The sequence below is a fragment of the Saccostrea echinata genome, unplaced genomic scaffold (assembly GCF_033153115.1).
Source record: "Saccostrea echinata isolate AGI-Se365-2 ecotype Australia unplaced genomic scaffold, CSIRO_AGI_Sech_v1 ptg000002l, whole genome shotgun sequence".
In the NCBI taxonomy this organism is placed as follows: Eukaryota; Metazoa; Mollusca; class Bivalvia; order Ostreida; family Ostreidae; genus Saccostrea; species Saccostrea echinata.
In genome coordinates, this window is record NW_026889751.1 from 13,652,391 (window position 1) to 13,665,000 (window position 12,610).

A 12,610-nucleotide genomic window follows, 5' to 3' on the forward strand; every position below is an offset into this window, starting at 1 on the left:
GAGACCCGGTGTTCAGTTTTGATTGATTTTTGGTGTTGTTTCTTCAGAAGTTTGAATGTTGGATTACTTTTTATAGACATGTTTAAAAGGAACTAAACAGGTAATTGCCTAAAGAATATGACTAATTTTTAAACTGTAGCCGTGTGAAGTCGAAGATTCAACGAACGATTGCACTATTTTCTTAATACGTAGGAGATAACTCGTACAAGAATTCCAAAAAAATAAAAACAAATGCTACATGAATAAAATTTTGAAGAGAAGAGTGGAAAGAACTAAATTGCAAGAGTGGAATACAAATAAATAAACAGAAAATCAAACGATGATAGAAATAAACAAAAATGAATGATAGGTACAGAGAATTAGAATAGAGAAATAATGGACATACGGGTGGATCTGAGAAGATACAGTTGGCGAAAAAAGGATATGAAAAGCACTAAAAACCAACAACACTGTATATCCGAAGTGTCGGATCTACTAAGTAGATACAAGGTCACGGATGGAAATTTATATAAAGCACTAAAAATGACCAACGACACGAACAATAATAATTGTCAAATTTTCGGGACAACCTGTCCCTTCCTCAGGACAAAGAAAAAAGTTCAGAAGTCATAAAAACAAAGGAAATAGAGAATCAAAAACAACTAGCACTACTACTAAACTACCAAACACTAAATATTTACAAGGTTACATGTTTAATTTGGAGTTTATAAACAGTTGTGAACAAAGAAATCCGGAGCGCTATGAATTGCGTCCGGTCTATCGGGTGTACTCGGTGAAGTGTGATTTACATAATAGAACGAATTAATTATCGCTAATTAATTACGGCCAACAGTAAATCGTACATTGTCTTATTCTCTCAAAATAGCGTAACTCTACGTAGAGTTACGCTATTTTGAGAGAATAAGACAATGTACGATTTACTGTTGGCCGTAATTAATTAACGATAATTAATTCGTTCAATTCTGTAAATCACACTTCACCGAGTACACCCGATAGACCGGTGTCGCATAATATTTGGTCCGCCTCGTTTAAAGGTCCGGGGGGACCTAATACGATAACATATAAGGTCCGGCCTGCCTCTATAATAAAAGGTCCGCCTTCGGTTTAATATGCAGATTTTTCTCCTTTATTGATTCCAAATTAATTTGCTTTATTAATCTTTTTAAATTATTTAAGGTATAGTTGTTATAAAAGTGTCCCTCCCAGCAAAATGGAGTTCGAGGGACCTACATGTATGTACATTGTATATATACTAAAAGGATCAAGTCTTGCGATATCTCGCTAGTTGCTGGATTTCGTTAGCCAATTTTAATTAATTATATTTCTAATACTATGATATATTTCAGTATAAAACCTCAAATTATCTATCAAAAAATTATTCAAAATTTGATGTTAGCACTGATTAACTGTATGCTCCTTATCGTAGTACATACCTCCCAGGTAGTGCACAAAACAAAAAATATAAAGATGCAAAGATCTGTTATCGAGTTACCTTATGGGAAAATCATGTACGACATGTGTCTTTTATAGTTTAAGTGATATCAATATTATCATTGCAAAATAAAAAAAATACATATATATAATACGCATACCTTCACTGACACATTGTTCAGTATATGGTGTTCGTAAGTCCAACAATGATCATTTCATTACAGTCTATTTCCTAACAACGTTCGACTTCCACTTCCCAAAAAGAATTTTCATATCTTTCGAAAGATATTTCATTATATCATTAATAATAATTATGCATAATTCTTACGATTCATATTGTACCTAACTATAAAATAATTGGAGGGTCACTTTGACAGGGACTTGTGTTACGGTGTACTAGCCTATCCCGTTGTTGTTAAAACAACATGTCTGTGCTTTGGGGGGGGGGGGGATAGGCCTATTGTCTCACCTGACGAAACTTGAAGTCGCATATCCCCCGTGTTTTTATAACCATCGTTTCTTATCCAGTTAAAGACTAACGATTATTTCATTCTACTTGATATTACCCCGGGGTTAAGACTGGTTAAGGAAGATGTGCATTAATTGGCAAAATCAAACCAAAGTCAATCGAGTTGAACATTTTAAGCAATAAAATACCCCCTCCCCAAAAAAAGGAAAAGATTATAAATGGTGTTGTTGTATTTTTGGTGGGTGGGGTATAGCAAAATTATGCTGATACATGTCAAATAGTTTAAAAAGGACTGATGTTGTAGACTTTCCTCCCGCATTAATATTTTTTCCCGGGAAAACGAGCTTGGGTTTAAAGACCCCTCCCCTTTTGGAAAATGAGCCTAGCATAGGATTTTATTTCCGGGATTTTTTTCTAAATATTGTTTATTTCATTCCCTACATTTTGTAGTTTTCATCTCTGACGTTTTAAAATTTTCATCTCTGACATTTATCATCATAAAGTACTTTTCCGGCAATGAAAACAAAATTGAAATTTCCCTTATAAAAAAAATTAAAGAATAAATCAAGAATAATTCATTGATTTCCAAATAATAAGTTCTGCTTATATATTTAAAAGAATCTTATGACGATTTTATCCTCGGACACATGTAAGTGTAAGTTGTGAATTTTTGTTCATCTTTTCAAATCAAGATAATCAGACTGAATTTGAGATCAGAAAGGTTTAGGTAGAATTTATGACATACAGAAACTATGTTTGACGGAATAAAGTAATCAAAGTTGAGGAGATTCTGTTTTTCGGTGCTTTCAAACACATATAATTCATTGGGCATTAAAATTTGGTGATAAAAAATTGCATGTTTTATTATTGAAATTATTGCATTTTATTACTAAACTTTGTATTTTTACTAGACTTAGTGTTGATTGTATTGTAAAATGAAAACAAAAAATGTCGGAAATGCAATGCAAAATTTCGGAAATGACATGCAGCGAGCTTGGAAGAAACAACCCCGGCTTTATTATCCACCATAGGAAATACTCAGTACGCTTCAGTACAGAATTTTCTCCTTTTCCACCTTCTTACTAGGGAGAATCTTATCCACCCATACTATTTACAGAGGAGTTTTACAGAGCAACTTGACATGTATTTCCCCCTAAAATAAAAAGGAAAGTGTCTGTTGAGATCGTGACTGATATAAAAATTCATAAAACACCACCAAGTCGTGTTCTTTTGTTATTATTTTTTATATTTATTTTGATTTTGGTTTAAATTAGATTTTCTACGACTTTAAGCGGCTATTTCTTTTTTATTTATGTGTGTGTGATGGGGGGGGGGGGGGTTATAGTTCATCAACATTACTAATTAAATAATAATATATATCCTTGGTCCCTTCAGACAGATGTTTATGGTTGCATATAGATATACAATACAGTAGACACATCTCCTGCAAACGTACATAGAGTGGATAATTAATTGACATTAAAGTTTTGTCTTTTTGTCAGCATATTAAATGAAAAAAAGTACACTACTACATGTAGTATATATGCAATTCTTATGCACAATTAGGCCATTCCAAGAGTTTTCTAAGTTAATTTAGCGTCCATCCTAAAATTAAAAACCTAATTATCTTTTTACCCTGGAAAAACACACGAACCAACAAAGAAAAAAAAACAATAGGAACTTACAGCATTTCCATAATTTTTGCTTTGTAAGTGAGATACATGTATGTGGGAAAAAAGAAAAACAGAGGGCGGACCTTTTATTATACTGCGTTTTAAGGTCCGCCCTGCCATTCTAACGAGTTTTTTTTTTTACGCTACGATAACTTTTAATAAACTCTGTTCAAAATATTCGCCTTGTAATAGTAAGATATCTGAAATACAGAGGGCGGACCTTTTATGATACTGCGTTTTAAGGTCCGCCCTGCCTCTTTCTCTAGTTTGTATGCTACGAAAATAAACCCTATTCAAAATTTTCGCCTTGTAATAGTAAGGTATCTGAAATATAGAGGGCGGACCTTTTATTATACTGCGTTTTTAAGGTCCGCCCTATCTCTAGTTTGTATGCTACGAAAATAAACCTTGTTCAAAATTTTCGCCTTGTAATAGTACGATATCTGAAAAACAGATCTAGAGGGCAGACCTTTTATTATACTGCGTTTTAAGGTCCGCCCTGCCATTTTGACTAGTTTTTATGTTACGGAAATAAACCTTGTCCAAAATGTTTTCTTTCTAACAGTAAGACATCTGAATTATAGATGGCCGACCTTTAAATATACTGCGTTTTAAGGTCCGCCCTGCCTCTCTCTCTAGTTTTTATTCTACGAAAATAAACCCTGTTCAAAATTTTCGCCTTGTAATAGTAAGATATCTGAAATATAGAGGGCGGACCTTTAAATATACTGCGTTTTAAGGTCCGCCCTGTCTCTTTCTCTAATTTTTATGCTACGAAAATAAACCTTGTTCAAAATTTTCGCCTTGTAATAGTAAGATATCTGAAATATAGAGGGCGGACCTTTTGTTATACTGCGTTTTAAGGTCCGCCCTGTCTCTTTCTGTAGTTTGTATGCTACGAAAATAAACCCTGTTCAAAATTTTCGCCTTGTAATAGTAAGATATCTGAAATATAGAGGGCGGACCTTTAAATATACTGCGTTTTAAGGTCCGCCCTGCCTCTTTCTCTAGTTTGTATGCTACGAAAATAAACCCCGTTCAAAATTTTCGCCTTGTAATAGTAAGATATCTGAAATATAGAGGGCGGACCTTTTATTATATTGCGTTTTAAGGTCCGCCCTGTCTCTTTCTCTAATTTTTATGCTACGAAAATAAACCCTGTTCAAAATTTTCGCTTTGTAATAGTAAGATATCTGAAATATAGAGGGCGGACCTTTTGTTATACTGCGTTTTAAGGTCCGCCCTGTCTCTTTCTCTAGTTTGTATGCTACGAAAATAAACCCTGTTCAAAATTTTCGCCTTGTAATAGTACGATATCTGAAATATAGAGGGCGGACCTTTAAATATACTGCGTTTTAAGGTCCGCCCTGCCTCTTTCTCTAGTTTGTATGCTACGAAAATAAACCCCGTTCAAAATTTTTGCCTTGTAATAGTAAGATATCTGAAATATAGAGGGCGGACCTTTTATTATATTGCGTTTTAAGGTCCGGCTTGTCTCTTTCTCTAATTTTTATGCTACGAAAATAAACCTTGTTCAAAATTTTCGCCTTGTAATAGTAAGATATCTGAAATATAGAGGGCGGACCTTTTGTTATACTGCGTTTTAAGGTCCGCCCTGTCTCTTTCTCTAGTTTGTATGCTATGAAAATAAACCTGTTCAAAATTTTCGCCTTGTAATAGTACGATATCTGAAATACAGAAGGCGGGGCTTTTATTATACTGCGTTTTAAGGTCCGCCCTGCCCCTTTCTCTATTTTTCATGCTACAGAAAAAAACCCTGTCTATAATTTTCTCTTTGTAATAAATAGATCAAAACGGGGGATTAAGGTTTTACATAGGAATATCTAGGAAAAAGTCTTCAAAAATCTTCTTCTTAAGAACAACAATGTCATGATTAGTCATATTAATATGGAAGCATCATCAGTTAGTGTAGATGTACGTTTGTTGAAATCATGACCCCCGGGGTAGGGTGGGGTCACAATGGGGGATCAAAGTTTTACATAGGATATATATATATATATATATATATATATATATATATATATATATATATATATATATATATATATATATATATATATATCGAAAAATCTTCTCCACAAGAACAGCAAAGCCATCTTTAGTCAGATTGATATGGAAACATCCTCAGTTATTGTAGATTCAAATTTGTTTAAACCATGATAACAGGTCATATAAAATTAATTTTCCGCCGGAATATGGCTGAAATATAGCCGACTCGGCGTTAAACCCTAATCAATCAATCAAACCATGACCCCCTAGGGGTAGGATGGGCCACAATGCACTATCAGGGTTTAGCATGTGAATGTATAGGAAAAAAATTCTAAAACCTTTTTTTCAGGAACAACAAAGCCATGTTTAGTCACATTGATATAGAAGTATCTTGAGGTAGTGTAAATTCAAGTTTGTTTAAATCATGACCCCGAGGGTAGGGTGGGGCTAGCGCTATATCTATAAAAATCATGACACCTGGGGTAGGGTGGGGTCACAATAGTGATTAATGTTTTACATTGGAAGATATGTTAGAATAAATTTGCCACCCCTCCTCTTCCTCACCTGAGATGCAATGTATTACCGGAAATTTCTCCAGCCACTACCGAAATTATTCATATAACATGCGCAGATCGGGGGAATCGGGGGACCCCCCCCCCCCCTCTGTAATTTGCAGAGTTATTAAAAGTATATACTGAAGTAAATAAAAAATGACTTTGGGCCCCCTTAGAAAACGTGGACCCTACCATCACCACCACGAAATAGGTGTTTTTCACGTTTTGGAAATGGAATTGGATTTTACGTTTTTTTTTCTTCCTTGTCAAGAAATTTTTGGGTTAGAAATTTTTTTGACTGGGATGCCCCCCCCCCCCCGGAAAAATTCTTGATCCGCGCCTGTATAATCATTATTCAAAATTGTTAGGTAATATCCGAAACAACATATGTGCAATGTATAGCATTTATGAAAATCGAACTTCAAAAATTCTGTCATGACTACATGAGACCGATTGTATTATTTCCTCCATGGTTACCACGGAGAACGACTGAGGACTTCGAAAAGGATAATTTAAGGAGATTGGCAAAGTTCCTAGCTTTCGTAAAGAATTTTTCAAAAACTCTTGAGCAGGTGTAGTGGTACTAAACAATACACTTTATTGGTTTTCACCGCGTAGAAAATTCTACACGGGAGATCACTCTCAATCAAGCTCCAGACAGCTCAGTATTACTCCATATCATTATTCGTAGGGAAAGAAGTCCCTCAGTCATATTCCATACAGTGTCAATTCTCCGGGACTACTTGGTATGGAGTTGTAGCGTAACGTAATACTGAGCTGTCTGCAGCTTGGACTCTCATGATGGAAAACCCCATGAATTACCTTTTTTCTCCGGATAACCGTGAGTTGCCACTTTCCATAAATGAATAAAATAAATAATCATAAATAATCAGCGTTTTATAAAAGAAATATATTTTTGATTTAAAATTAGACTGAAACGCTTCTAGTCGACATCACGAAAATGTACATATCATGTAGCTTGAAATGGGAAATATGACGCACGCTTGACAACGTCCCCAGAAACAATCAGTCAGTATATTTCTGGGTGCATTTGTGTGTGTGTGTGTGTGTGTGTGGGGGGGGGGGGGTTATAGCACAAATTAATGTAGAAAATAGAAATTCCTTGATACGCAAAAAAAAGGAAGAGGATCAACTGATGTTCCCTCCCCCTTCCCCCGTTCATACAGACGTGAGATACATAAATGACTTGTATATAGAACTGGACATTCAACTTTGCCCAAAATGCTTCATGTCGGTAATAAAAGAAAATATTTTACAATAATGATTTCAAATTTTAATCTGTCATGCAATACAGCCTGCTAGATTATCCCACAGTCTGTCTATTATAGTCACAGTAAAATGTGTAATTTCTTTTTCTTTCTTTTTCTTTTGGCAAAAAAAAAAAATACAAAAATGAAATATTATTTCATATGTAGTTCATTATGACGAGGAAGAGTGATATTTTTAAAAGAAAGAATTAAATCCAAACCATGATTATACTTTAAATCTGATGTATATGTTTTCAATATTGAATTACCTGTTTTAAGCTTTAACATTACACGTATTTTGTTTGTGCAGTAAATACAGATCGAATATAACATTAGGCTATTTATTACCCTATCCACAAATAAAGGGCAAAATATTATTATAAACTGAAAACAAGTTAATTGTTAAAACTAAAGGGAAGCATATACATATTTTTATTTTTTATCGGTCTTAGTATTAAACTCTACATGCACTTGGAATAAGAAATTTCTTTAAATATTGTAATAAAAATAGACTATATATAATTATATAATTATATCACAATTTTGATGTGTACGCATGAATATCATAATAGTATTATAATTTCTTCTTCAGCATAATTTATTAAAATAGAGAATTCATATCTATTGATTTAAAGCAAACACATGACCATGACATTGTCATTGCTATCTGCCGCGGGCTCTACCAGCAGGTACCTGTCAGGTATACTAATACTTCACACCCCCATTGTTTTATTGCCTATACACACCGGCAGATTTCACACCTTTAATCATCCTAATTTACACAAAGCAAATGCTGGGGAAAAACAAACACAAGCCCAATAAATGCGACATTTTTTTTTAAATCATTGCCCTAAACGGTATTGCTAAAAGCACACTAAACATGGAGTAGCAATTCCTGCCCTAAGAGATATATTGTACAAAAAAATAAACACAACAGCTAGGGCAAATCCTTAATCTTTCTTCATATGATGTAAACAAACTCTCTTTAATTTTATGTGTTTAAGTCAAGATTAAAACATTTTGCACCACCCGGACCTTTAAACTTAGGCGGACTTTTTCTTATACGGGCCGGACCTTTTCTTATAAAAGGCGGACCTTATATGTTATCGTATTAGGTCCCCCCGGACCTTTAAACGAGGCGGACCAAATATTATGCGACACCGGACGCAATTCATAGCGCTCCGGATTTCTTTGTTCACAACTGTTTATAAACTCCAAATTAAACATGTAACCTTGTAAATATTTAGTGTTTGGTAGTTTAGTAGTAGTGCTAGTTGTTTTTGATTCTCTATTTCCTTTGTTTTTATGACTTCTTAACTTTTTTCTTTGTCCTGAGGAAGGGACAGGTTGTCCCGAAAATTTGACAATTATTATTGTTCGTGTCGTTGGTCATTTTTAGTGCTTTATATAAATTTCCATCCGTGACCTTGTATCTACTTAGTAGATCCGACACTTCGGATATACAGTGTTGTTGGTTTTTAGTGCTTTATATATATATATATATATATATATATATATATATATATATATATATATATATATATATATATATATATATATATATATATATATATATATATATTTAAGAAATAAGGTATCATTTTTAAACATCTATCGGGATATAAATACGGGTTGGTCACGAGATCAAATTCCATAAAGCCCGAAGGGCTTTATGGTAAATTTGATCTCGTATCAACCCGTATTTATAGCCCGATAGATGTTTTAAAATGATACCTTATTACTTATATTTACATTTGTGACCAATTCATATTTGATATTTGCCTGATTATAATCTTTAACGCGTGAAACGTTTTATTTTTCAAACCTAACGGCACGTGTTTGATGCACTGAATTGCGCGTCGACCCTTTATGACGTCACTGAGAAATTACGTCGAACGTTTATGACGCGAGGAACCCGTGTTTATACGGATATAGATACGCGTTGCTTTTAATAGTGTTATATAAAAGAAAACACTTGTAAATGGAAATATATATATATATATATTTACATTACTGGTATGAAATTGATATTATTTCTCTCAATAAATTTGAGTTCACGTAAAATAGATAAAAAAAAAATGGAGATAATCTTTCCCCCCCAAAAAAAAGAGAAAAAAAAGAATTACGCACCCTATTATATTAAAGAAGAGAGTCACATAACCTTTATTCAAAATGTATCCACAATGATTCCTCAGAAAAAAATGCATTTACATGGTAATTAAAACATGCTATTTGACATGTCTAGCGTTTTTTATGATATCAAATTACAGATTTAGAAGTAATCTTTTTTTTTTCTTTTGAGAAAAAGTTATTAGTGAACGAGGTAAAAATTTCAGTCGAGTGAGTAATGTGGCTAAGGTTTTTTTTTTTTTACTATCAAATAAATGAGTCAACCATATGTGCACAATAGATAGATAGATGAATATGATAGAAAAATAGATGAGAGAGAGAGAATTTTCATGGTATGGAAAAATCATAATTGCTCCCTTTTCCCTAAGAAAAATGCGATGCTTTAAGTCACTTATCGACACCTACTTCTACCGAACTTATAAGAGACTGGATAAAATATAAAAAACAAAAGAAAAAAGAACCGAGACTGTGCTACTAAGGAGGGATACTTGTCTGGTTTCTGACTAAATGAAATACTCAAAGTAAATTTGCTTACATGTCTTTTATATTTAACTGTTAAGGATTTTAAAAATCATATTTTCTTTCATTTTCATAATTGTACAATTGGAAATAGTAATGGTAAACTGACTTTGAAATCTAGCAGGGACTATAAATTTGGTGGAAGGGCGGCGTATGAAAATATTTCCTTTTCTGCTTCTCAAAATTACTATAGAACAAGGAATTTAAAAGGCAATTTTCAACAATTAAAGGCTTAAGGAAGTTTTTGTATTAACTGAAATTAATAATAATGGACTAAAGTTTTAAAATATATCAAATAAATAGGATTTTCTAGACAAATAGCAATCTTATAGAATTTGAAAGCTAAGGATTCTAAGAACAGATTCGAGTAAAAATTCAGTAAAAAAAAAAATGATTTTCTCTCTTATAAAACGGTCAAAATTTTTTGTTTTCTTATCGTTTTGTACCTATACATGACTACTTTACCATATGTAAAAATAATAAAATTTTAAATATACAAAGCATATTAAAATAACCATTCCCTAAAAAAAAAATGAAGAAAAATAGAGGAAATTCGGGTTACCCAATATCTATTATCATCTGGTAGACCTTTTGTTGTATCAACTTTTTATGTGAAAAGAAAAAAGATTAAAATCTTTTAAAATAAAAATAAGTATTACATGACTGGCAACAATAATTTTTGATGTTGAATGACAAGGAAAAGATTATGACCTTGACACGACCTTGGCCTTTTAATGAAACGGTCAAATATAATGTAATTGATATCATCACTTGGTGATATTGTCTTCTTGAATCTGTGAAAATTTCATTAATTTTTAAATATGATAAACACGGGAAGAATCCCTCCTCAAACAATCATTCCTCCATTATTTCTAAGACCCATTTCCCTTTTATAACAGTTACGAGAACCTTTGGAAACAAAGACAACTCCTAAAAATCTTTAAAACGTCTATATCTCAGATCCTGACGTCATCACCGCAAAGTTATCCAAACAGGTTCAAATAATTATTTTTAATATCATACCTAAAATTTGCAAGAATATTGAACAAGCCGTGCACATTTTTTTCAAAGTGCGTTAATATGGTCGATATTAACGCACTTTGAAAAGAAATTTTTTTTTTAAAGTGCGTAATTTTTCAAAGTGCGTTGTAACACACCTGTGCATTATTAATGCAAAAAAGTTTGAAAAGTTTATAAATAAAGAATATACAGTTAAACAATCATAACAAAGTGCCAGAGATGACCAATTTTGACATGTTAGAAACATTATTTATTTTATCAGTTATGATCAAATGTTTTAAAACTACAGTGAAAATCACTCTGCCATAACTGTAAATTTATTATATTAAGCATTTTTGCTGTAACCTTATTTAACTGTATAGTGAAAAAAAATTACGGTACTCTTTTTTAGCTCACCTGAGCCAAAGGTTCTAGTGAACTTTTGTGATCAAAATTTGTCCTTGTTGTCATCATTGTAAACTTTTCACAATTTATCCTCTTCTCAAGAACCACATGGCCAATTTAAACCAATTGCCACAAAGCATTTTGGGGTGAATGGAATTTAAGGTTGTTCAAATGAAGGGCCATAATTAAGAATGAGTGAAAATTTAATGGCATCTCTCGGAAATCTTCTACTCAAGAACCATTGGTCCAGAAAAGTTTTAATTTATGTGTTACAGTGCAGATTTAAGTTTGTTTGTTTGCTTGTTGTTCTTTTTTTTTTCTTTTCTTTTTTTTTTTTTTTTTTTTGTTTGGTTGTTTTTTTTTTTGTTTTTTGTTTTTTTTTTTTGTTTTTTTTTTTTCGTAATCACAACCCATGGAGTAGGGTGTGGCCAATAAGCAATCATAAAAAAAAACTTTAAAAATCTTCTTAAGAACAGATAACCATTTTATGTGGAAGCATCCTTGGGTAGTATAGATTGAAGCTTGTTCAAATCATGACCCCCTTGGGGTAGGTTGGGGTCACAATATGTGATCAAAGTTTTACATAGAAATGTATAGGAACATACTGATGAACAGAAAAGGCATGATGAGTCATATTGATATGGGAGCATCCTCAGGTAGTGTAAATTCAAGTTTATTCAAATCTTGAACCCCAGGGGTAGGGTAAGATCACAATAGTTATCAAACTTTTGTATATAGGCACATATAAAAAAATGTCTTAAATTGTACTTCTCAAGAACCTCTGCCAGAAAAATTGAAATTGTATGAAAGCTCCATTACGTAGTATAGATTCAAGTTTGTTCAACTATGACCCCTTATGGGTAGGATAGGGCCACAATAGGTATTAAACGTTTACATAGAAATGTATAGGGAAAAAAATCTTTATAAATCTTCTTAAGAACAGCAAAGGCAAAATTAGTCTTATTGATATTGAAGTATCCTCAAGTAATGTAGATTCAAATGTGTTCAAATCATGACCCCCTGGTGGTGGTGGTGGTGGGGGGGGGGGGGGCACAATGGACAAAGTTTTACATATACGACAATGTATGGAAAAAAATCTTTAAAAATCTTCTTCTCAAGAACAGAAAAGGCATGATTAGTCACATTGATATA